Source organism: Macaca fascicularis, chromosome 1 (genome assembly GCF_037993035.2).
Source record: "Macaca fascicularis isolate 582-1 chromosome 1, T2T-MFA8v1.1".
In the NCBI taxonomy this organism is placed as follows: domain Eukaryota; kingdom Metazoa; phylum Chordata; class Mammalia; order Primates; family Cercopithecidae; genus Macaca; species Macaca fascicularis.
The window spans coordinates 86650034-86674389 of NC_088375.1; the positions used below are offsets into that span (position 1 = coordinate 86650034).

Here is a 24356-nt window from a genome sequence, read left to right on the forward strand (position 1 = left end):
TCCCAGGTTCACGCCATTCTCCTGCCTCAGCCTCCTGAGCAGCTGGGACTACATGCACCTGCCACCACGCCCAGCTCATGTTTTGCAATTTTAGTAGAGACGGGGTTTCACCGTGTTAGCCAGGATGGTCTGGATCTCCTGACTTCGTGATCTACACAACTCGGCCCCCTAAACTTCTGGGCTTACATTTGTGATCCACCCTGCCCAGCCTGCTGTAGGCTTTTGTGGCTTTACCCACTCTCTCCCTTCCCCTATTATCGCCATGCTTCCCAACCTCCTCTGACTCTGCTCCCCCTTTATCGCGCCCCTACAACCATGATACACCCAGGGAACTCCCTCTGGCGGTGCGCCACCAAAGTGCCATCAGGCAGCAGCATTCCTCCACTTCTGCCTAGCTGCCACCCCGCCAGGAGCCTGGCTGCAGCCTGGGAGGGCAAGCGGTCAGACCCCAAAGGCACAGGCCTGGGTGTTGGCATTGTGAGAAAAATTCCATGTGCCACTGTGCCGCCTGTTCGCCCTTGGCCAGCTGTGACGGCTTTGGTGTGTGGGGCAAGATGGGGACTCACAGGAGCTCCTGAGCCACCAGGGATCCAAAAGAATACCTCTGCGACAGGGCGGAGGACCGGAGGGGGTCCCAGGATCGTGAGCCCTGGGCCCTGATGCCTCGGAGCACTCTCTATTCCGAGCAGGATGGACGTGGTGGAAGCTCAGGAGCTCTGGAGCCAGGGCTTTTTTGTCTTTCTCTTTGTCTTTCTCTTTCTTTCTTTGTCTCTTTTCTTTCTTTTCTTTGTCTTTCTTTTCTTTGTCTCTCTCTTTCTTTCTTTATTTGTTCTTTCCTTCTTTCTTTTCTTTCTCTTTCTTTCTTCTTTCTTTCCCGTTTCCTTTTCTTTCTCTCTCTTTCTCTTTCTTTCTTTCTCTCTTTCTCTCTCTTTCTTTCTCTCTCTTTCTTTTCTTTTCTTTCTTTCTTTCTTTCTTTCTTTCTTTCTTTCTTTCTTTCTTTCTTTCTTTCTTTCTTTCTTTCTTTCTTTCTTTCTTTCTTTCTTTCTTTCTTTCTTTCTTTCTTCCTTTCTTTCCTTTCTTTCCTTTCTTTCTTTCCTCTTTCTTTCTTTTTCTTCCAGATGGAGTCTCACTCTATCACCCAGGGTGGAGTGCAGTAGCATGATCTCAGCTCACTTCAAGCTCCGTCTCCCTGGTTCATGCCATTCTCCTGCCTCAGCTACCCGAGCAGTGGGGACTACAGGTGCCCGCCACCACACCGCGCTCATGTTTTGTAGTTTTAATAGAGACGGGGTTTCACCGTGTTACCCAGGCTGGTCTGGATCTCCTGACCTCGTGATCCACCCTCCCAGAATCCCAACGTGCTGTGGTTACAGCCGTGAACCACCGAGCCCAGCCTGCTGTAGTCTTTTGTGGCTTCGACCATTCCTCCCTTCCCCCTACTGTTGCCATGCTTCCCAACTTCCCTGGACTCAGCTTCTACTTTATCGCCCACCTACAAAACCGTCGCATCCGGGGACGTTCTCTTGAGGGTCCACCAACAAAGCACAGCTGGGCAGCAGCCTCCCACCACTTCTGCCTTGCCACCGCCATGCCAGGAGCCCAGGTCCATCCCGGGAGGTCACGGGGCCAGTCCATAAAGGCGCAGGCGCAGGTTCCCTGACATTCTCGCTGCCTTCCCATTCTCGGAAGGCCTAGGTGATTCAACGAACTCATCAGGAGCCTCCACAACCTTCCAAACAGGGGGAAGGGGCGGGCAGGGGCAGCGGGTGCCACATACGCCAGCCAAGACCTCCTCTCCGGAACACAGAGGCCACTTTATCCGGGGAAAGGACATTACTTGCCAGCCTCCAAGAAAACAGTCCCTGTGCACCCAGATTCCATTGCCACCAACTTTGTGTAAACTCCAGTCCCGAGGTCACACCAGAGACTCAGGCCTCAGGCACCTTGGGGATGACTGGTGCCATGGCTCCTGCAAAATGGACCGGCGAACTCTGCAAATCTAGGGGCCCAACGCACCGCACCAGGAGCACAGGGAGGTGCCAACAAAGGAAGAAGTCTATAAACCCCACCTCCAAAGCAAGCAATTAACCAAAGACAAAACCAGTCTCAGTGCTCCATTGCTCCTCTTGCATGGATGGCCTGGTCACCTTGTTCTGGCCCAGCCCATGCCCCGTCCACCCTATCCCAGCCTGCTCGAAAGGTCATTGTCTATCAGAACAGGGCGCTCCCTCTCCATGGCTCTATTGCTCTCACTCTCTCTGTCCCTCCCTCGCTATCTTCTGGGTTTCCCCTGCACTTCTTGCTATTTCTGTCACCTTCCCTCTATCTCTTTGTCTCTCTCTCATTCTCTGTCCCTCTCTCTTTCTCTGAATCTCAGTCTGCCTCTTTCCCTCTCCCCTTACCCTGTTTCTCTTGATGGATGTCTCTCTCCCACCATTGGTTTCAATCTCTCCATCCATCTCTTCCTTGCTCTCCTTCAATCTGTTTCTGTGTGTATGCATGTGTGTGTGTGCGCGTGTGCCCGTGTGTGGGTTCCAATGTGTGAGCACCCAGGTGTGTCTGTGTGGGGCTGTGGATTTGCTCCTGGTGGTGGTGGGGTATGTCTGGGTTTCTCTTAGCCCCTCTCGTGGGGGATCAGGCTGCCTGCTCTAGTGCCATCCCAGGGAAAAGCAGGGCCATCCCCCATCCTCCAATGCCCCAGAGCCAAGGGCCTCTGCTGGCGTCTATGGCCATACCACCCTGAAGGCGCCTGATCTTGTCTGATCTCAGAAGCTAAGCAGGGTCGGGTCTGGTTAGTACTTGGATAGGAGACAGCCTGGGAATACTGGGTGCTACAGGCTTTCTTGTCTTTCTTTCTTTTCTACTCTTCTTTCTTGCCTTCTCTCACTCTTCTTTCTTTCTTTCTCTCATTCTTTCTTTCTTTCCTTCTTTCTTTTCTTTCTTTCTTTCTTTCTTTCTTTCTTTCTTTCTTTCTTTCTTTCTTTCTTTCTTTCTTTCTTTCTTTCTTTCTTTCTTTCTGTCTTTCTCTTTCTTTCTTTCTGTCTTTCTTTCTTACTCTCTTTTTCTTCCAGACAGAGTCTCGGTCTCTCACCCAGGCTGGAGTGCAGTGGCGCAATTTCATCTCACTGCAAGCTCCGAGTCCCGGGTTCACCCCATTCTCCTGCCTCAGCCTCCTGAGCAGCTGGAACTGCAGGCACCCACCACCACGCCAGACTCATGATTTGTAGTTGTAGCAGAGACTGGGTTTCACCATGTTAGCCAGGCTGGTCTGGATCTCCTGACCTCGTGATACACCCGCCTCAGCCTCCCAAAGTGCTGGGTTTCCAGGCGTGATCCACCAGTCCCGGCCTACTGTAGGCTATTTTGGCTTCCCCCCTCACTCCTTTCCCCATACTCTCGCCATGCTTCCCAACCTTCCCTGACTCTGCCCCTGCTTGATCGTCCACCTACACCCCCACCACAGCTGGGGAGCTACTCTTGGGGGTCCGCCACCATAGCACCACCGGGGAGCAGCATCCCACTGCTTCTGCCTCACTGCCGCCCTGCCAGGAGCCCGGCTCCAGGCTGGGAGGGCAGGGGGCTAGACCCCAAAGGCACAGGCACGGGTTACCTGCGGTTCGAGGTGCCTTCCCACTCCCAGAACGCCCAGGCGATTCAATCCACTCATCGGGCGCTGCTGCAAATTTGCAAACTGGGGCAAGGGGCAGGCAGGGTCAGCGGGAGCCACACACTCCTGCCAAGACCTCGGCTCCAGAATGCAGGGGCTGCTTTATCCAGGGGAAGGACATTGCTTCTCCAGTCGCAAGGAAAACAGTCCCTGTGTACCTGGATTCCCATTGCCACCGAATTCTTGTACACTCCAGTCCTGAGGACAAGCCAGAGACCCAGGCCTCGGGCCACGTGGGCACGCCCAGTGCCATGGCTCCCGCGAAACAGGCCGGGACACTCTGAAAATCAAGTGGCCCACCGCACCACACCAACAGCACAGGGAGGTGACAACAAGGAACGAGCCTACGAAACCCACATCCAAAGCAAGCAATTAATCCAAGAGGAAATCCGTCTCAGCACTCCGTGTTGCTCCTCTTGCATGGACGGCCTGGCCACCCTGTTCTGGCAGAGCCCAAGTCCCCTCCACCCTATCCTGTCCTGCTCAGAAGTGCCCTGCCTACCAGAGCAGGGTGGTGTCTCTCCAAGGCTCTATCACTCTTGCTCTCTAGCTACCTCCCCCTCTCTCTTCTGGGTTTGCCCCTGCACATTGTGCTACTTCTTTCTCCTTCCCTCTATATCTCTCTTTCTCTTTCTCTGCCTCTCTGTCTGTCTCTTTCCCTCTCCCCCTCTCCTGTCTCTCTTGATCGGTGTCCCTCTCCCTCCCTAAGTTTCAATCTCTCCATCCATCTGTTCCTTACTCTCCTTTAAGCCATTTGTGTGGGCATTCATGTCTGTGTTTGTGTGTGTGTGTGTGTGGGTGTGTGTTTCTGTGAGTGTGCATGTGCGTGCGTTGGTTCCCGTGTGCGAGCGCTCAGGTGTGTCTGTGTGTGGGGCTGTGGATTTGCTTCTGGGGGTGGTGGGGTTTGTCTGGGTTTCTCTGGACCCCTCTTGCTGGGGATCAGGCTGCTGGCTCTTGTGCCAGCTCTGGGGAAATCAGGGCCATCTCCCAACGCCCAACCCCCCATGCCCTCTTGCCCACCGGCCGGGTCTTGTTCGGGACAAGCCTCCATGGTGGGGGCATTCTGAGAAAAGAGCCAGGCGTGGCTTGTCCAGCTGTTCGTCCTTGGCCAGGTCAGAAGGCTCTGGGTGGTTGGGGCAAGAGGAGGCCTCGCAGGAGGTCTTGAGCAGCCACTGATCCAAAAGAATACCTCAGTGACAGGGCAGAGGACCAGATGGGAGCCGAGGATCGTAGGCCCTGCACCCTGATGCCTTGGAGCACTCAATGTTCTGAGTGGGCCAGATGTGGAGGAAGATCGGGAGCCCAGGGAAGGCCGAGAGCGAGTGGCACAGTGGACCTGATACTGAGCCCGGCAGCCCCAGGCTGGCAGTGCTGACTGGAAGCAGGCATGCATGGCTGGTCCAGGCTCTTGGGGCACCCAGCTGCCTCTGCCTACATCTACGGCAATACCACCCTGAACGCGCCCGATCTCATCTGATCTCGGAAGCTAAGCAGGGTTGGGCCTGGTTAGTAATTGGATGGCAGACCACCTGGGAATACCGGTTGCTGTAGGCTTTTTTGCTTTGTTTCCTTCTTTCTTTCTTTTCTTTCTCTCTCTCTCTCTTTCTTTCTTTCTCTTTCTTTCTTTCTTTCTTTCTTTCTTTCTTTCTTTCTTTCTTTCTTTCTTTCTTTCTTTCCTTCCTTCTTTCTTTCTATTCTTTCTTTCTCTCTCTCTCTGTCCCTTCCTTCCTTCCTTCCTTCCTTCCTTCCTTCCTTCCTTCCTTCCTTCCTTCCTTCCTTCCTTTCCTTCTTTTTCTTCCAGACGGAGTATCGCTCTACTCCCAGGGTGCAGTCTAGTGGTGTGATCTTGGTTCACTGCAAGCTTCGCCTTCCAGGTTTACGCCATTCTCTTGACTCAGCCTCCCAAGCAGCAGGGACTACAGGCGACCGCCCCTATTCTGGGCTCATATTTTGCAGTTTTACTAGAGACAGGCTTTCACTATGTAAGCCAGGCTTGTCTGGATCTCCTGACCTTGTAATCCACATGCCTCGGGCTCCCAAAGTGCTGGGATTATATTCGTGATCCACCGTGCCCGGGCTGCAGTAGGCTTTTGTCGCTTCCCCCTTCCCTCCTTTCCCCCTACTATCGCCATGCTTCCCAACCTCCCCTGACTTTGCTCCCCGTTTATCGCACCCCTACACCCCTGACACACCTGGGGAACTCCTTCTGGTGGTGCACCACCAAAGCACCACTGGGGAGCAGCATTCCATCGCTTCCGTCTAGCCACTGTCCCGCCAAGAGCCTGGCTCCAGCCTGGGAGGGCAGGGGGCAGGACCCCAAAGGCGCAGGCCTGGGTGTTGGCGTTTTGAGAAAAAGTCCAGGTGCCGCTGGGCCGCCTGTTCGCCCTTGGACAACCCTGATGGCTCTGGCTGTGTGTGGCAAGAGCAGGCCTCGCAGGAGCTCCTGAGCTGCCAGGGATCCAAAAGAATACCTCTGTGACAGGGCAGAGGATGAGACGGGGTTCCAGGATCGTGGGCGCTGGGCCCTAATGCCTCAGAGCACTCCCTTTTCTGAGTGGGCCGGACGTGGTGGAAGCTTGGGAGCTCGGGAGCTGGGGGAAGGCCATGGGCGACCAGTTTGGCGGTCCCGATATGAGCACGGAGGCCCCTGGCTGGTGGTGTTGGCTGGACGCCCGTGGGCATGGCTGGGCCGGGCTCTTGTGGCAGCCAGGCGCCTATGCCAGGGTCTATGGCCATACCACCCTGAACACACGAGATGTCATCTGATCTCGGAAGCTAAGCAGGGTCGGACCTGGTTAGTATTTGGATGGGAGATCGCCTGGGAATACCAGGTGCTGTGTGCTTTTTTGCTTTCTTGTCTGTCTTTCTTTTCTACCTTCCTTTCTCTCCTTCTCTCTCTCTCTTCTTTCTTTATTTTCTCTCTTTCTTTCCTTCTTTCTTTCTTTCCTCTTTCCTTCTTTTCTTTCTTTCTCTTGCTCTTTCTTTCCTTCTTTCTTTCTTTTCTTTCTCACTTTCTTTCTTCTTCCTTTCATTCTTTCTTTCTCTTCTTTCTGTCTCTTTCTTTCTTTCTTTCTTTCTTTCTTTCTTTCTTTCTTTCTTTCTTTCTTTCTTTCTTTCTTTCTTTCTTTCTTTCTTTCTTTCTTTCTTTCTTTCTTTCTATTTTTCTTTTTCTTCAGGATGGAGTCTGGCTCTGTCACCCAGGGTGGAGTGCAGTGGCGCAATCTCGGCTCACTGCAAGCTCCACCTCACGTGATCATGCCATTCTCCTGCCTCAGCCTCTGGAGTAGCGGGGACTACAGGCACCCACCCCCACACCGGGCTCATGTTTTGTACTTTTTCTAGAGACGGGGTTTCACCGTGTTAGCCAGGCTGTTCTGGATCTCCTGACCTCGTGATCCACCGTCCTCTGAATCCCAATGTGCTGTAGTTGCAAGCGTGATCCACCTCGCACAGCCTGCTGTAGTCTTTTGTGACTTTGCCCCTCCCTCCCTTCCCCCTACTGTCACCATGCGTCCCAATCACCCCGGATCCTGCTCCCACCTTATCGCCCGTCAACACCCCTGCCACAGCCAGGGTCATGCTCTTTGGGGCCCGCTGCGAAAATGCAACCGGGCAGCAGCCTCCCACCGCTTCCGTTTCACCGCCACCATGCCAAGAGTCCGGGTCCATCCCGGGAGTGCAGGGAGCCGGTCCATAAAAGTGCCGGCGCAGGTTCCCTGCCGTTCGCGCTGCCTTCCTGCTCCCTGAATGCCCAGGTGATTCAGTGCACTCATCGGGCTCCGCTGCAACCTTCCAAACTGGGGGAAGGGGAGGGCAGGGGCAGCGGGTTCCACACACGCCAGCCAAGACTTCCACTCCAGAATGCAGGGGCCGCTTTATCCGGGACAAGGACATTGCTTTGCCAGCCACCAGGAAAGCAGTCCTTGTGCACCCGGATTCCGTTGTCACCAACTTCATATAAACTCCAGTCACGAGGACATGCCAGAGATCCAGGCCTCGGGCACCGTGGCCACACTCAGTGCCACAGCTCCTCCCAAACGGACGGGTGCACTCTGCAAATCTAGAGGCCCAACGCACCACACCAGGAGCACAGGGAGGTGCCAACAAATTAAGGAGCCTACGAAACCCACCTCCAAGGCAAGCAAGTAAGCCAAGACAACACCCCTCTCAGCACTCCATTGCTCCCATTGCATGTACGGCCTGGCCACCCTGTTCTGGCCCACCCCAAGCCCCCTCCACCCTATCCCGGCCTGCTCAAAAGGGCCCTGCCTACCAGATCAGGGCTCTGCCTCTCCATGGCTCTATCTCTCTCACTCTCTATTTCCCTCCCACTCTATCTTCTGGGTTTCCCCTGCACCTCCTGCTATTTTTATTGCCTTCCCTCTGTCTCTATGTCTTTCTCTCTTTCTCTGAATTTCAGTCTGTCTCTTTCCCTCTCCCTTTCCCCTGTCTCTCTTGACGAATGTCTCTCTCTCACCATCAGTTTCAATCTCTCCATCCATCTCTTCCTTGCTCTCCTTCAAGCCATTTGCATGTGTGTTCATGTGTGTGTGTGTGTGTGTATGTGTGTGAGCCCGTGTGTGGATTCCCATGTGCAAGCACTTGGGTGTGTCTGTGCATGGGGCTGTGGATTTGCTCTCGATGGTGGTGGGTTGTGTCTGGGTTTCTCTCAGACCTTATAACCAGGGATCAGGCTGCTGGCTATAGTGCCAGCCCGGGGCAAAGCAGTGCCATCACCCAACCCCCAACCCCCATGCCCTCTTGCCCACCGGCACTGTCTTGGTAAGGACAAGCGACCCGGTGGGGGTGTTGTGAGAAAAAGGCCATGTGCGGCTGGGCCAGCTGTTTGCCCTTGGCCAGCTGTGATGACTCTGGGTGGGTTGTGCAAGAGGGGGCCTCTCAGGAGCTCCCGAGTGATCAGGAATCCAAAACAATACCTCCGTGAGGCCGGGCGCGGTGGCTCAAGCCTGTAATCCCAGCACGTTGGGAGGCCGAGACGGGCGGATCATGAGGTCAGGAGATCAAGACCATCCTGGCTAACACGGTGAAACCCCGTCTCTACTAAAAAATACAAAAAACTAGCTGGGCGAGGTGGCAGGCGCCTGTAGTCCCAGCTACTTGGGAGGCTGAGGCAGGAGAATGGCGTAAACCCAGGAGGCGGAGCTTGCAGTGAGCTGAGATCCGGCCACGGCACTCCAGCCTGGGCGGCATAGCGAGACTTTGTCTCAAAAAAAAAAAAAAAAAAAAGAATACCTCCGTGACAGGGCAGAGTACTGGACAACATCCCATGATCGTAGTCCCTGGGCTCTGATGCCTCTGAGCCCTCCCTCTTCCAAGCAGGCCTGAGGTGGTGGGAGCTCAGAAGCTCGGGAGCTGGCAGAGGGCCACTGGTGAATGACTTGGGGGTCCTCATCTGATCCCTGCAGCACCGGGCTGGTGGTGCCGGCTGGACGCTGGCCAGCATGGCTGGGCCGGTCTCTTGGGGCAGCCAGGCACCTCTGCCGGCATCTAGGGCCGTACCACCCTGAACGCACCCGATCTCATCTGATCCCGGAAGCTTAGCAGGGTCGGGCCCATTTAGTACTTGGATGGGAGACGGCCTGGAAATACCAGGCGCTGTAGGCTTTTTTTCTTTCTTCCATGTCTTTCTTTCTTTTCTACCTTCCTTTCTTCCCTTCTGTCTCTCTTCTTTCTTTCATTCTTTCTTTTCTCCTTTCTTTCTTTTCTTTCTCTCTTTTTTCTGTCTTTCTTCTTTTCTTCTTTCTTTTCCTTCCTTCCTTCCTTCCTTCCTTCCTTCCTTCCTTCCTTCCTTCCTTCCTTCCTTCCTTCCTTCCTTCCTTCCTTCCTTCCCTCCTTCCTTTTTCTTCCAGACGGAGTCTCACTCTATCACCCAGGGTAGAGTGCAGTGGCGTGATCTCGGCTCACTTCAAGTTCTGTCTCCCAGGTTCATGCCATTCTCCTGCCTCAGCCTCCCTAGCAGCGGGACTACAGGCACTGGCCCCCAAGCCAGGCTCATGTTTTGTAGTTTTAGTGGAGGCGGGGTTTCACCGTGTTAGCAAGGCTGGTCTGGATCACCTGACCTCGTGATCCACCCTCCTCAGAATCCCAATGTGCTGTGGTTACAGCTGTGATCTACCGATCCTGGTCTGCTTTAGTCTTTTGTGATTTCAACCATCCCTCCCTTCCCCCTACTGTCATCATGCTTCCCAACTTCCCTGGACTCTGCGCCCACTTTATTGCCTGCCTACAACACCACCACAGCCGGGGACATCCTCTTGGTGTCCGCCACCAAAGCACAACTGGGCAGCAGCCTTCTACCTCTTCTGAATCACTGCCACCATGCCAGGAGCCTGGGTCCATCCTGGGAGGTCAGGGGGCCAGTCCATAAAGGCGCATGAGCAGGTTCCCTGGTGTTCATGCAGCCTTCCCGCTCCTGGAACGCCCAGGAGATCCAATGCACTCATCAGGTGCTGCCATAACCTTCAAACCAGGGGAAGGGGCAGGCAGGGGCAGCGGGTTCCACATATGCCAGCAAAGACCTCTGCTCCCGAACGCAGGGGCCGTTTTTTCCCGGGGAAGGACAGTGCTTTGCTAGCCACCAGGAAAACAGTCCCTGTGCACCCAGATTCCATTGCCACCAACTTCGTGTAAACTGCAGTACTGAGGACATTCCAGAGATCCAGGCCTCAGGCACCGTGGGCACACCCGGTTCCACGGCTCCTGCCAAATGGACGGATGCACTCTGCAAATCTAGGGGCCCAGCGCACCGCATGAGGTGCACAGGGAGGTGCCAACATAGGAAGGAGCCTACGAAACCCAACTCCAAACAAGCAATTAACCCAAGAATAAACCCGTCTCAGTGCTCCATTGCTCCTCTGGAATGGACGGCTTGGTCACCCTGTTCTGGCCCAGTCCATGCCCCCTCCACCTTATCCCAGCCTGCTCAAAAGGGCCCTGCCTACCGGAGCAGGGCGCTCCCTCTCCAATTCTCTATCGCTCTTGCTCTGCAGCTACCTTGCCCTCTCTCCTCTGGGTTTGCCCCTGCACCTCGAGCTCCTTCTGTCACCTTTCCTCTGTCTCTCTGTCTCTCTCTCTCTCTCTGTCCCTCTCTCTTTCAGTTTCTCTCTGTCTGTTTGTTTCCCTCTTCCCCTCCCCTGTCTCTCTGACCGCTGTCTCTCTCCATCCCTCAGTTTCAATCTCTCAATCCATCTCTTCCTTGCTCTCCTTCAAGCCGTTTGCATGTGCGTGTGTTTGTGTGTGTCTGTGCGTGTTGCGTGCATGTGTGGGTTCCCGTGCTCGAGTGCCCAGGTGTGTCTGTGTGTGGGGCTGTGGATTTTCTCATGGTGGTGGTGAGGTGTGACTGGGTTTCTCTCAGCAACTCTTGACAGAGATGAGGCTGCCGACCCTAGTGCCAGCTTGGGGAAAACGGCCATTACCCAACCCTCAACCCCCATGCCCTCTTGCCCACTGGCCAGGTCTTGGTCAGGACAAGCTTCCGTGGTGGGGGCATTGTGAGAAAAAAGCCACGTGTCTGGAATGGCTGTTCACCCTTGGCCAGCCCTGACAGCTCTGGGTGGGTGGAGCAAGAGGGGGCCTCGCAGGAGCTTCTGAGCGGCCTGGGATCCAAAAGAATATCTCTGTGCAGGGCTGAGGACAGGACGGGGTCCCAGGGTTCTGGGCCGTGGGCCCTGATGCCTCGGAGCACTCCCTGTTCTGAGCGGGCCTGACATGGTGGAACCTTGGAATCTCGGGAGCTGGGAGAAGGCCACGGGCGAGGGGCTCAGAGGTCCTGATTCGAGTCTGGTGGCCCTGGGCTGGCGGTGTCAGCTGGAAGCTGGCGGGCATGGTCGTGCAGATCTCTTGGGGCAGCCAGGTGCCCCTGCCAGCGTGTATGGCCATACCACCCTGAATGTTCCTGATCTTTTCTGATCTCGGAAGCTAAGCAGGATCTGGCCTTGTTAGTTCTTGGATGGGAGACCATCTGGGAATTCCAGGTGCTGCAGGCCTTTCTACTTTCTTTCTTTTCTTTAATTTCCACCTTCCTTTCCTCCATTCTCTCCCTCTCTCTTCTTTTTTGCTTTCTTTCTTTCTTTCCTTCTTACTTTCTTTTTCTTTCTTTCCTTCTTTCTTTTCTATTTTTCTTTCTCTCTCTCTCTTTCTTTCTCTCTTTCTTTCTTTCTTTCTCTTTCTTTCTTTCTTTCTTTCTTTCTTTCTTTCTTTCTTTCTTTCTTTCTTTCTTTCTTTCTTTCTTTCTTTCTTTCTCTCTCCCTTCCTTCCTTCCTTCCTTCCTTCCTTCCTTCCTTCCTTCCTTCCTTCCTTCCTTCCTTCCTTCCTTCCTTCCTTCCTTCCTTCCTTTCTTTCTTTCTTTCTTTCTTTCTTTCTTTCTTTCTTTCTTTCTTTCTTTCTTTCTTTCTTTCTTTCTTTCTTTCCCTTCCTTCCTTCCTTCCTTCCTTCCTTCCTTCCTTCCTTCCTTCCTTCCTTCCTTCCTTCCTTCCTTCCTTTCTCTTTCTTTCTTTCTTTCTTTCTTTCTTTCTTTCTTTCTTTCTTTCTTTCTTTCTTTCTTTCTTTCTCTCTTTCTCTCTTTCTTTCTTTCTTTTTTTCTTCTTTTTCCTTCTTTCTTTCTTTTCTTTTTTTCTATCTCTCTGTCTCTCTTTCTTTCTTCTTCTTCCAAATGGTGTCTCGCTCTGCCACCCAGGCTGCAGTGCAGTGGCGGAACCTCAGCTCACTGCAAGCACCACCTCCTGGGTTCACGCCATCCTCATGCCTCAGCCTCACTAGCAATGTGGACTGCACGCGCCTCCCACCACGCCCAGCTTATGTTTTGTAGTTATAGTAGGGACGGGTTTTCACCGTGTAATCCAGGCTGGTCTGGATCTCCTGACCTTGTGATCCACACGCTTTGGCCTCCTAAAATTCTGGGATTACATCTGTGATCCACTGCCACCGCGCCCAGCCTGCAGTAGGCTTTTGTGGCTTCCCCCCTCGCTCCCTTCCCCCAACTATTACCTAGCTTCCCAACCTCCCCTGACTTTCCTCTCCCTTTATCACGCCCCTACACCCCCGACGCACCCGGGGAACTGCTTCCGAGGGTGAGCCACCAAAGCACCACCCGGCAGCAGCATTCCACCACTTCTGCCTAGCTGCCACCCCACCAGGAGCCCAACTCCAGCCTGGGAGGCCAGGGGCCGGATCCCAAAGGCTCAGGCCCGGGTGTTGGCATTGTGAGAAAAAGGCCACACACCGGTGGGCTGCCTGTTCGCCCTTGGCCAGCCGTGAGGGCTCTTGCTGGGTGGAGCAAGAGTGGGCCTCGCAGAAGCTCCTGAGCCACCAGGGATCCAAAAGAATACCTCCGTGACAGGGCAGAGTACCGTACGGTGTCCCTGGATTGTGGGCCCTGGGCCTTGACACCTCAGACTGCTTCCTGTTAGGAGCGGTCCCCACATGGTGGAAGTTCGGGAGCTCGGGAGCTGGTTGAAGGCCTTGGACGAGCACCATGGGGGTCAAGATACGAGCCCATTGGGCTCAGGCTGGCGGTGCCGGATGGAAGCCAGCGTGCATGGCTGGGCCGAGCTCTTGGGACAGCCAGGTGCCTCTGCTGGCGTCTACAGCCATACCTCCCTGAACGAGCCTGATCTCATCTGTTCTTGGAAGCTAAGCAGGTAAGCAGGGTCCTTCCTTGTTAGTGCTTGCATGGGAGACTGCCTGGGAATTCCAGGTGTTATAGGCTTTTTTGCTTTCTTTCTTCTCTTTCTTTCTTTTCTACCTTCCTTTCTTCCCTTCTCTCTTCTTTCTTTTTTTTCTTTCTTTCTTTTTCTTTCTTTCTCTCTCTTTCTTTCCTTCTTTCTTTCTTTTCTTTATCTCTTTCTTTCTCTTTCTTTCTCTTTCTTTCCTTCTTTCTTTCTTTCTTTCCTTCTCCTTCCTTCCTTCCTTTCTTTCTTTCTTTCTTTCTTTCTTTCTTTCTTTCTTTCTTTCTTTCTTTCTTTCTTTCTTTCTTTCTTTCTTTCTTTCTTTCTTTCTTTCTTTCTTTCTTTCTTTCTGTCTCTGTATCTCTTTCTTTCTTTTTTTCTTTCTCTTTTTCTTTCTTATTCTCATTTTGTTCCAGATGGAGTCTCACTCTGTTAACCAGGCTGGAGTGCAGTAGTGTGATCTCGGCTCACTGCAAGCTCCTCCTCTGGGGTTCACGCCATTCTCCTGCCTAAGCCTCCCGAGCAGCTGGTACTACAGGTGTGGCCACCACGCCCGGCTCATGTTTTGTAGTTTTAGTCGAGATAAGGTTTCACCATGTTAGCCAGGCTGGTCTGGATCTCCTGACTACGTAATCCACCCGCCTCGGCCACACAAAGTGATGGATTACAAGCATGATCCACCACTCCCGGCCTGGTGTAGGCTTTTGCGGTTTCCCCTCTCCCTCCCTTCCCCCTTCTGTCACCATGCTTCCCGCCCTCCCCTAACCCTGCTCCCACTTTGTTGCCCACCTACACCCCCACTGCATCCAGGAACCTCCTCCTGGGGTCTGCCACCAAAGCACCACCGGGCAGCTGCAACCCACCACTTCCGCCTCACCACCGCCTCACCAGGATCCCGATTCCAGCCCGGTAGGGCAGGGGACCAGACCCCAAAGGTGCAGGCGCGGATTCCCTGCCTTTGTTGTTGCGTTCCCTCTTCCAGAATGCCCAGGCGATTCAATCCACTCATCGGGTGCTGCCAGAACCTTCCAAACCGGGGGAAGGTGTACTCAGGGGCACATACAACTGCCACCACCTCTGCTCCAGTAGGCAGGGGCTCCTTTATACGGTGGAAGGACATTACATCGTCAGCCACCAGGAAAACAGTCCTTGTGAACCCGGATTCCCATTGTCATCAACTTCGTGTAATCTCCAGTCCTGAGGACACACCAGAGACCCAGGCCTCCTGAACCATGGGTACGCCTGGTTCCACAGCTCCCACCAAACGGGTGGGCGCACGCTGCAAATCAAGGGGCCCACCACAACGCACCAAGAGCATAGCGAGGTGGAATAAAGGATGGAGCCTACAAACCCACCTCCAAACAAGCAATTAATCCAAGAGAAAACCCATCTCAGTGCTCCGTTGCTCCTCTCACATGGACGGCCTGGCCACCCTGTACTGGCCCAGCCCAAGCCCCTTCCACCATATCCCGGCCTGTTCAAAAGGGCCCCGCCTACCAGAGCAGGGTGCTCCCTCTCCAAGGCTCTATCGCTCTCACTCTCTAGCTCCCTCCCCCCTCACTTCTTGGTTTGCCTTGCACCTCGCGCTACTTCTCTCGCCTTCCCACTGTCTCTCTGACTCTCTCTCTTTCTCTGTCCCTCTCTCTTTCTCTGCCTCTCTGTCTGTGTCTTTCCCTCTCCCACTACCCTGTCTCTCTCAAAGGTTATCTGTCTCCCTCCCTTGGTTTCAATCTCTCTATTCATCTCTTCTTTGCTCTACTTCAGGCCGTTTGTGTGTGCGTGCATGTGTGTGTGTGTGTGTGTGTGTGTGTTTGTCTGTGTGTGTGCCTCAGCCCCTATCGAGGTGGATCAGGCTGCAGGTGCTGTGCCAGCCCGGGGCAAAGCAGGGGCATCTCCCAACCTGCCACACCCTCTGGCCCACATGCTGGGTCTTGATCGGGACAAGCGACCATGGTGGGGACGTTGTGAGAAAAAGGCCACGTGCGGCTGGGCTGGTTGTTCGACTTTGGCCAGCCCGGACTGCTCTGCTAGGGTGGGGCAAGAGGGGGCCTCTCCAGAGCTACTGAGCGACCAGGAATCCTAAAGAATAGCTCTGCCATAGTGGGGAGGACTGGATAGGGTCCCAGGATTGTGGGCCCTGGACCCTGTCACCTCGGAGCACTCCTTGTTCCGAGTGGGCCTGACGTGATGGAAGCTCGGGAGCCCCAGAGATGGGGGAAGGCTTCAGGCGAGTGGCTTGGGTGTCCCCATCTGAGGCCAGTGGCACCAGGCTGGCTGTGCCGGCTGGAAGCCTGTGGGCATGGCAGGGCCCGGCTCTTGGGGAAGCATGGTGCCTCTGCTGGTGCCTACTGCCATACCACCCTGATCTTGGAAGCTAATCAGGGTCGGGCCTGGTTAGTACTTGGATGGGAGACCACCTGGGAATACCGGTTGCTGTAGCATTTTTTACTGTCTTTCTTTCTTTTCTACCTTCCTTTCTTCCCTTCTCTCTCTCTCTTTTCTTTCTTTCTATCTTTCTCTCTTTCCTTCTTTCTTTCCCTCTTTCTTTCTTTTCTTTCTCTCTTTCTTTCTTCCTTTTCTTTCATTATTTCTCTCTCTATTTCTTTTCTCTCTCTTTCTTTCTTTTTCTTTCTTCTTTCTTTCTTTCTTTCTTTCTTTCTTTCTTTCTTTCTTTCTTTCTTTCTTTCTTTCTTTCTTTCTTTCTATCTTACGTTCTTTCTTTCCTGCCTTATTTTCTCTCTCTCTTTCCTTCTGTCTTTTTTCTTTCTTTCCATCTTTCTTTCATTCACTCTTTCTTACTTACTTCTTTCTATCCTTCTTTCTTTCTTCTTTCTCTATTTCTTCTTTCTTTCTTCTTTCTTTCTTTAATCTTTTGTTTCTTTCTTTTCTTTCTTTCTCTCTCCCTCTTTCTTTCTGTCTTTCTTTCTTTCCTTCTTTCTTTCTTCTTTATTTAATCCTTTCTTCATTTCTTTTCTTTCTCTCTCTCTTCCTTTTTTCTTTCTTTTCTTTCTCTCTCTTTCCTTCTTTTTTCCTTTCTTCTTTCTTAATCCTTTTTCTCTCTCTTTCTCTCTTTCTTTCTTTCTTTCTTTCTTTCTTTCTTTCTTTCTTTCTTTCTTTCTTTCTTTCTTTCTTTCTTTCTCTCTCTCTCTCTCTCTCTCTCTTTCTTTCCTTCTTTCTGTCTTTTCCTTCCAGAGGGAGTCTCCCTCTGTCACCTAGGCTGGAGTGCAGTGGCACAATCTCGGCTCACTTCAAGCTCCGCCTCCTGGGTACACAGCATTCTGCTGCCCCAGTGTCTTGAGCACCTGGAACTACAGGTGCCCACCACCATGCCCAGCTCATATTTTGTAGTTTTTGTAGAAACCGTTTAGCACCGTGTTAGCCATACTGTTCTGGATATACTGACCTCGTGATCCACCCACCTCAGCCTCCGAAAGTGCTGGGATTACAGTCGTGTTCCACCACGCCTGGTCTCTTGTAGGCTTTTGTGGATTCACCCCTCCCTCCCTTTCCCCTTCTGTCACCATGCTTCCCAAGCTCCCTTGACTCTGCTCCCACGCTTTCATCCACCAACACCCCTGCCACTGGTGGGGACCTCCTACATGGGCTCTGCTACCAAAGAACCACTGGGAAGCAGCACCCCACTGCTTCCGCCTAGCCGCTGCCCCACCAGGAGCCTGTCTCCAGCCCAGGAGGGCAGGGGGCTGGACCCCAAAGGCGCAGGCACAGGTTTCCTGCCGTTCGCGGTGCCTATCTCCTTCCGGAACGCCCAGGTGATTCAATCCACTCACCAAGCGCCGCTGGAACCTTCCAAACAGGGGGAAGGAACGGACAGGGGCAGCAGGTGCCACACACGCCAGCCAAGACCTCTGCTCCAGAATGCAGGGCCTGCTTTATCCAGGGGAAGGACGTTGCTACGCCATCGACCAGGAAAACAGTCCCTGTACATCTGAATTCCCATTGCCAGCAACCTCGTGTAAATTAAGTCCCTAGGACTCGCCAGAGACCCAGGCCTTGGGCCCCGTAGGCACACCTGGTTCCACGGCTCCCACCAAATGGGTGGGTGCACTCTGCAAATCAAGGGGACCACGGCACCGCACATGGAGGTTCCAAAAAAGGAAGGAGCCTACGAAACCCACTTCCAAAGCAAGCAATTAATCCAAGACAAAACCTGTCTCAGCGCTCCATTGCTCCTCTCACTTGGACGGCCTGGCCACCCTGTTCTGGCCAAGCCCAAGCCCCCTCCACCCTATCCGGCCTGCCCAAAAGGGAACTGCATAAAGGAGCAGGGCGCACTCTCTCCAAAGCTCTATTACTCTCGCTCTCTAGCTCCCTCTGCCTCTCTCTTCTGGGTTTGCCCCTGCAACACGCGCTACTTCTGTTGCCTTCCATTTGTCTTTCTGTCTCTCTCTGTTTTTCTGCCTCTCTGTCTGTCTCTTTCCCTCTCCTCCTCCCCTGTCTCTCTCGATCACTGTCTCTCTCCCTCTCTCGGTTTCAATCTCTCCATCCATTTGTTCCTTGCTCTCCTTCAAGCCGTTTGTGTGGGTGTGCAAGTGTGTGTATATGTGTGAGTGTGTGTGTATGTTTCTGTGTGTGTGTGCAAGCACGTGTGTGGGTTCCTGTGTGTGAGCTCCAGGGTGTGTCTGTGTGCGGGGCTGTAGATTTGCTCCTGGTGGTGGTGGGGTGTGTCTGGGTTTCACTGAGCCCTTCTCTCTGGGGATCATGCTGCTGTCACAACTGCCAGCTCCGGGCAAAGCAGGGCCATCTCCCAACCCCCAAACCCCAACATCCTCTCGCCCTCCAGCTGGGTCTTGGTCGGGACAAGCCACCGTGGAGGGGGTGTTGTGAGAAAAGGGCTAGGATCGGCTGGTCTGGCTGTTTGCCCTTGGCCAGCTCAGACGGCTCTGGCTGGGTGGGGCAAGAAGGGGCCTCACAGGAGCTCCTGAGCCACCAGGGATGCAAAAAATACCTCCGAGACATGGCGGAGGACTGGGTGGGGTTCCAGGATCATGGGCCCTGAGCCCTGACGCCTCGGAGCACTCCCTGTTCGTAGCGGGTCCGACGTGGTGGAGCCTCGGCAGCTCAGGAGACTGGGAAAGGCCATGGGCGAGCTGCTCTGGGGTCCCGATACGAGCCCAGAGGCACCTCTGCTGGTGTCTACGGCCATACCACCCCGAACGGGACAGATCTCGTCTGTTCTAGTGAAGCTAAGCAGTGTCGGGCTTGTTTAGTACTTGGATGGGAGACTGCCTGAGAATACCGGGTGCTGTAGGTTTTTGGCTTTCCTTCTTGTCTTTCTTTCTTTTCTACCTTCCTTTCTTCCCTTCTCTCTCTTCTTTCTTTCTTTGTTTCTTTCTTTGTTTCTTTGTTTCTTTCTTTGTTTCTTTCTTTCTTTCTTTCTTTCTCTTTTTCTCTCTCTTTTTTTCTCTCTTTCTCTCTTTCTTTCTTTCTTTCTTTCTTTCTTTCTTTCTTTCTTTCTTTCTTTCTCTCTCTCTCTCTCTCTCTCTCTCTCTCTCTCTCTCTCTCTCTGTCTGTCTGTCTTTCTTTATCTTCCAGACGGAGTTTCACTCTGACACCCAGGCTGGAGTGCCGTGGCCCAATCTCGGCTCACTGCAAGCTCCACTTCCCCAGTTCACGCTATTCACCTGCCTCAGCCTCCCAAGCAGCTGGGACTACAGGCATCCGCCACCCTGTCCGGCCCATGTTTTGTAGTTTTATTAGAGACGGGGTTTCACTGTGTTAGCTGGCCTTGTCCGGATCTCTTGACCTTGTGATCCAACCGCCTCGGCCTCCGAAAGTGCTGGGATTACAGGCGTTATCAACCATGACCTGCTTTCTGTAAGCTTTTGTGGATTCCCCTCCCCCACACTTCCCCCTACTGTCACCATGCTTCCCAACCTCCCCTGACTCTGCTCCCCCTTTATCGCCTGCCTAAGCCACAGCCACAGCCGTGGACCTCATCCTGGGGATCCGCCATCAAAACACCACAGGGCAGCAACATCCCACCGCTTCTGCCTGGCTACCACCCCGCCAGTAGCCTGGCTCCATTCCAGGAGGGCAGGGGGCCGGACCCCAAAACAGCAGGCCCGGGTTCCATGCCGTTCTCGGTGCCTTCCCTCTCCCGGAACTCCCAGGCAGTTCAATCCACTCATTGGGTGCCCCTGAAACCTTCCAAACTGGGGGAAGGGGCGGGTAGGGGCAGCGGGCACCACACATGCCAGCCAGGACCTCGGCTCCAGAATGCAGGGGCTGCTTTATCTGGAAGAAGGACATTGCTTTGCCAGGCAATAGTAAAGCAGTCCCTGTGCATCCAGATTCCCATTGCCACCATCTTCGTGTAAACTCCAGTTACGAGGACACACCAGATACCCAGGTCTTGGGCTCCGTGGGCACGCCCATTGCCATGAATCCCGCCAAACGGATGGGCGCAATCTACAAATGAAGGGGACAACCGCACCGCACCAAAAGCACAGGGAGGTGCCAGCAAAGGAAGGGGCCTACGATACCGAAATTCAAAGCAAGTAATTAATCCAAGACAAATCCCATCTCAGCGCTGCGTTGCTCGTCACCCATGGGTGGCTTGGCCACCCTGTTCTGGCCCAGCTCAAGTCCCCTTCACCCTATCCTGGCCTGCTCAAAAGGGCCCTGTCTACCGGAGCAGGGCAGTGTCTCTCCAAGGCTCTATAGCTCTCAGTCTCTAGCTCCCTCCCCCTCTCTCTTCTGGGTTTGCCCCTGCACCTCTCAATATTTCTGTCGCCTTCCCTCTGTCTCTGTCTCTCTCTCTTTCTCTGTTCCTCTCTCTTTCTCTGCTTCTCTGTCAGCCTCTTTCCCTCTCACCCTCCCCTCTCTCTCTCGATCACTGTCTCCCTCGCTCGATTTCAATCTCTCCATCCATCTCTTCCTTGCTCTCCTTCAAGCCATTTGTGTATGTGTGCATCTGTGTGTGTCTGTGTGTGCACGCACGCTTGTGTGTGGGTTCCCGTGCACGAGCACCCAGGTGTGTTTGTGTGTGTGGCTGTGGATTTGCTCCTGGTGGTGGTGGGATGTGTCTGGGTTTCTCTCAGTCCTGCTCACCGGGGATCAGGCTGCCAGCTCAGGTGCCAGCCTGGTGCAAAGCAGGGCTATTCCCCATCCCCAACACCCCACACCCTCTTGCTCACCATCCGGGCCTTGGTCGGGACAAGCAACTGTGATGGAGACATTGTGATAAAAAGGCCACGTGCGTCTGGGCCAGCCCTGATGACTCTGTATGGGTGAGGCAATAGGGGGCCTCACAGGAGCTCCTGAGCAGCCAGGTACCAATAGAATACCTCCCCGACAGGGTAGAGGACCAGACAGGGTCCCAGGATCGTGGGCCCTGGGTCTTGACGCCTCAGAGCACTCCCTGATCCGAGCGGATGCGACATGGTGGAAACTCGGGAGCTCGGGGGAAACTCAGAAACTCGGAAACTCGGGGGAAGGCTGCAGGCAAGGAGCTCGGGGGTCCCGATCCCAGCTCGGCGGCCCTGGGCTGACGGTGCTGGCTGGAGTCCAGCGGGCATGGCTGGGCTGAGCTCTTGGGGCAGCCAGTCGCCTCTGCAGGCATCTACCACCATACCACCCTGAACGCACCTGATCTCAGAAGCTAAGCGGGGTCAGGCCTGGTTAGTACTTGAATGGGAGACCCTCTGGAAATACCAGGTCCTGTAGGCTTTTCTGCTTTCTTTCTTTTCTACCTTCCTTTCTTCCTTTCTTTCTCTCTCTTCTTTCTTTCTTTCTTTCTTTCTTTCTTTCTTTCTTTCTTTCTTTCTTTCTTTCTTTCTTTCTTTCTTTCTTTCTTTCTCTCTCTCTCTCTCTCTCTCTCTCTCTCTCTCTCTCTGTCTGTCTTTTTCTTCCAGACGGAGTCTTTCTCTGTCACCCAGGCTGGAGTGCAGTGGCGCGATCTCGGCACACTTTAAGCACTGCCTCCCGGGTTCACGCCATTCCCCTTCCTCAGCCTCCTGAGCGGCTGGGACTCCAGGCACCTGCCACAATCCCTGGCTCATGTTTTGTTGTACTAGAGACGGGTTTTCACTGTGTAAGCCAGGCTGGTCTGGATCTCCTGACTTCGTGATCCCAATGCCTCGGCCTCTCAAAGTGCTGGGAATACAGGCGTGATCCACTGTGCCCTGCCTGCTGTAGGCTTTTGTGGCTTGCCCTCTCCCTCCCTTCCCCCTACTGTCGCCATGCTTCCCAACCTCCCCTGACTCTGCTCCCCCTTTTCACTCGCCTACACCCCCGCCTCAGCTGGGGACCTCCTCCTGTGGGTCCGCCACCAAAGCACCACCAGAAAGCAGCATCCCACTGTTTCCTCCTCGCCACCACCTTGCTAGGAGCCAGGCTTCAGCCCGGGAGGGCAGGGGGCCGTACCCCAAAGGCGCAGGCATGGATTCCCTGCTGTTCACAATGTCTTCCCACTCCGGGATCGCCCAGGGGATTCAATCCACTCATCGGGCGCTGCTGCAAGCTTCCAAATGGGGGAAGGGGCGGGCAGGGGCAGCAGGTACTACACACGCAGCCAAGGCCTCCACTTAAGGACGCAGGGGCTGCTTTATCCGGGGGAAGGACATTGCTATGCCAGGCACCAGGAAGGCAGTCCCCGTCTACCCAGATTCCCATTACCACAAACTTTGTGTGAACTCCAGTCCTGAGGACACACCAGAGACTCAGGCCACGGGCTCCTTGGGCACGCCCATTGCCATTAATTCTGCCAAATGGGCAGGCGCAATCTACAAATCAAGGGGACCACCACATCGCACCAAGAGAACAGGGAGATGCCAACAAAGGAAGGAGCCTACGAAACCCACCTCCAAAGCAAGCAATTAATCCAAGACAAATCGCGTCTGAGTGCTCCGTTGCTCCTTTCGCATGGAAGGCCTTGCCACCCTGTACTAGCCCAGCCCGAGCTCCCTCCACCCTGACCAGGCCTGCTCAAAAAGGCCCCGCTTACCGGAGCTGGGCGCTCCCACTCCAAGGCACTATCACTCTCGCTCTCTGGCTCCCTCCCCCTCTCTTCTGGGTTTGCCCCTGCCCCGCTTGCTACTTCTGTCACCTTCCCTCTGTCTCTCTGTCTCTCTCTCTTTGGCTGTCCCTCTCTCTTTCTCTGCATCTCTGTCTTTCTGTTTCCCTCTCCCCCACCCCTGTCTCTCTCGATCGCTGTCTCTCTGCCTCCCTAGGTTTCAATCTCTCCATCCATCTCTTCCTTGCTCTCCACCAAGCTGGTTGTGTGTGTATGCATAGGTGTGTGTGTGTTTGTGTGTGTGTATGTGTGTCTGTGTGTGTGCGCGCGCGTGTGTGTGGGTTCCCGTGCACGATTACCCAGGAGTGTCTGTGTGTGGGGCTGTGGATTGCTCGTGGTGGTGGTGGGGTGTGTCTGGGTTTCTCTGATCCCCACTCGCTGGGGATCACACTGCCGGCTCTAGTGCCAGCTCTGGGCAAAGCAGGGCCATCTCCCAACCCCCAACCCCCCACACCCTCTTGCCCACTGGCCAGGTCTTGTTCGGGACAAGCCACCGTGGTTGGGGCGTTGCGAGAAAAGGGCCAAGAGTGGCTGGTCCGGATGTTCACCCTTGGCCAGCTCAGGCGGCTCTGGGTGGGTGGGGCAAGAGGGGTCCTCACAGGAGCTCCTGAGCAGCCAGTGATCCAAAAGAATATCTCCACGACAGGACGGAGGACTGGATGGTGTCCCAGGATAGTGGGCCCTGGGCCCTGATGCCTCAGAGCACTCAATGCTCTGAGCAGGCCGGACGCAGAGGATGCTCGGTGGATGAGGAGTCGGGTAAGGCTGAGAGCGAGTGGCCCCGGGGAACCTGATACGAGCCCGGCGGCCCCGGGCTGGTGGTGCCGGCTGGAAGACAGCAGTCTGATCTCCTCCAATCTCAGAAGTTAAGCAGGGTCAGGCCTGGTTAGTACTCGGTTGGGAGACCGTGTGGGAATACCGGATGCTATTGGCTTTTTGGCTTTCTTTCTTGTCTCTCTTTCTTTCTATCTTCCTTTCTACCCTTATCTCTCTCTCTCTCTCTTATTTTTTGCTTTCTTTCTTTCTTTTATTCTTTCTTTCTTTCTTTCCTTCTTTCTTTTTCTTTCTTTCTCTTTCTTTCTTTCTTTATTCTTTCCTTCCTTCCTTCCTTCCTTCCTTCCTTCCTTCCTTCCTTCCTTCCTTCCTTCCTTCCTTCCTTCTTCTTTCTTTCTTTTGTTTTCTTCCAAACGGAGTCTCGCTCTGTCACCCAGGCTGGAGTGCCATGGCGTGATCTCATCTCACTGCAAGCTCCACCTCCCGGGTTCACGCCATTTTCTTGCCTCAGTCTCCTGAGCAGCTGGGACTACAGGAGCCCGCCTGCATGCCGGGCTCATGTTCTGTAGTTTTAGTAGAGATGGGATTTCACCATATTAGCCAGGCTGATCTGGATCTCCTGCCATCGTGATCCACCCCTCCGGGCCCCAACAGTGCTGGGTTTACATACATGATCCACCACGCCTGGCCTGCTGTAGGCTTTTGTGGCTTGCTGCCTCCCTCAATTGCCCCTACTGTCCCCATGCTTCCCAACCTCCCCTGACCCTGCTCCCCCTTTTCGCCTGCCTACTCCCCTGCTGCAGCCGGGGACCTCGTCCTGGGGGTCCGCCACCAAAGCATCACCGGGCAGCAGCATCCTACTGTTTCCGCCTCACCACTGCCCTGCCAGGAGCCCGGTTCCAGCCCGGGAGGTCAGGGGGCCGGACCCAAAAGGCGCAGACACGGGTTACACTGCCAGAATACCCATGCAATTCCATCCACACATCGGGCGCCATGGCAACCTTCCAAATTGGGGGAAGGGACGAGCAGGGGCAGCGGGTGTCACACACGCCAGCCAAGACTTCTGCTCCAGAACGCAGGGGCTGCTTTATCCGGGGGAAGGACATTGCATCGCTAGCCACCAGGAAAACAGTCCCTTTGCACCTGGATTCCCATTGCCACCAACTTCTTGTAAACTCCAGTCCCGAGAACACGC

The 24356-nt window shown here is 54.2% G+C and overlaps 1 non-coding gene and 4 pseudogenes across 1 annotated transcript; all 5 read left to right on the top strand.

Annotated features, from left to right (window-relative positions):
• The first annotated feature begins 2721 nt into the window (after positions 1 to 2721).
• Positions 2722 to 2840, top strand: LOC123570641 (5S ribosomal RNA; annotated as a pseudogene).
• Positions 2841 to 5102: 2262 nt separating this feature from the next.
• Positions 5103 to 5221, top strand: LOC123571088 (5S ribosomal RNA). Its single transcript, XR_006695255.2, has one exon. It is a non-coding gene; the product is annotated as a 5S ribosomal RNA (ribosomal RNA).
• A 1170-nt stretch (positions 5222 to 6391) lies between these two features.
• LOC123570902 (5S ribosomal RNA) lies at positions 6392 to 6510 on the top strand (annotated as a pseudogene).
• A 2663-nt stretch (positions 6511 to 9173) lies between these two features.
• On the top strand, positions 9174 to 9292 carry LOC135968980 (5S ribosomal RNA; annotated as a pseudogene).
• Positions 9293 to 11554: 2262 nt separating this feature from the next.
• On the top strand, positions 11555 to 11673 carry LOC123570591 (5S ribosomal RNA; annotated as a pseudogene).
• Positions 11674 to 24356: the final 12683 nt, after the last annotated feature.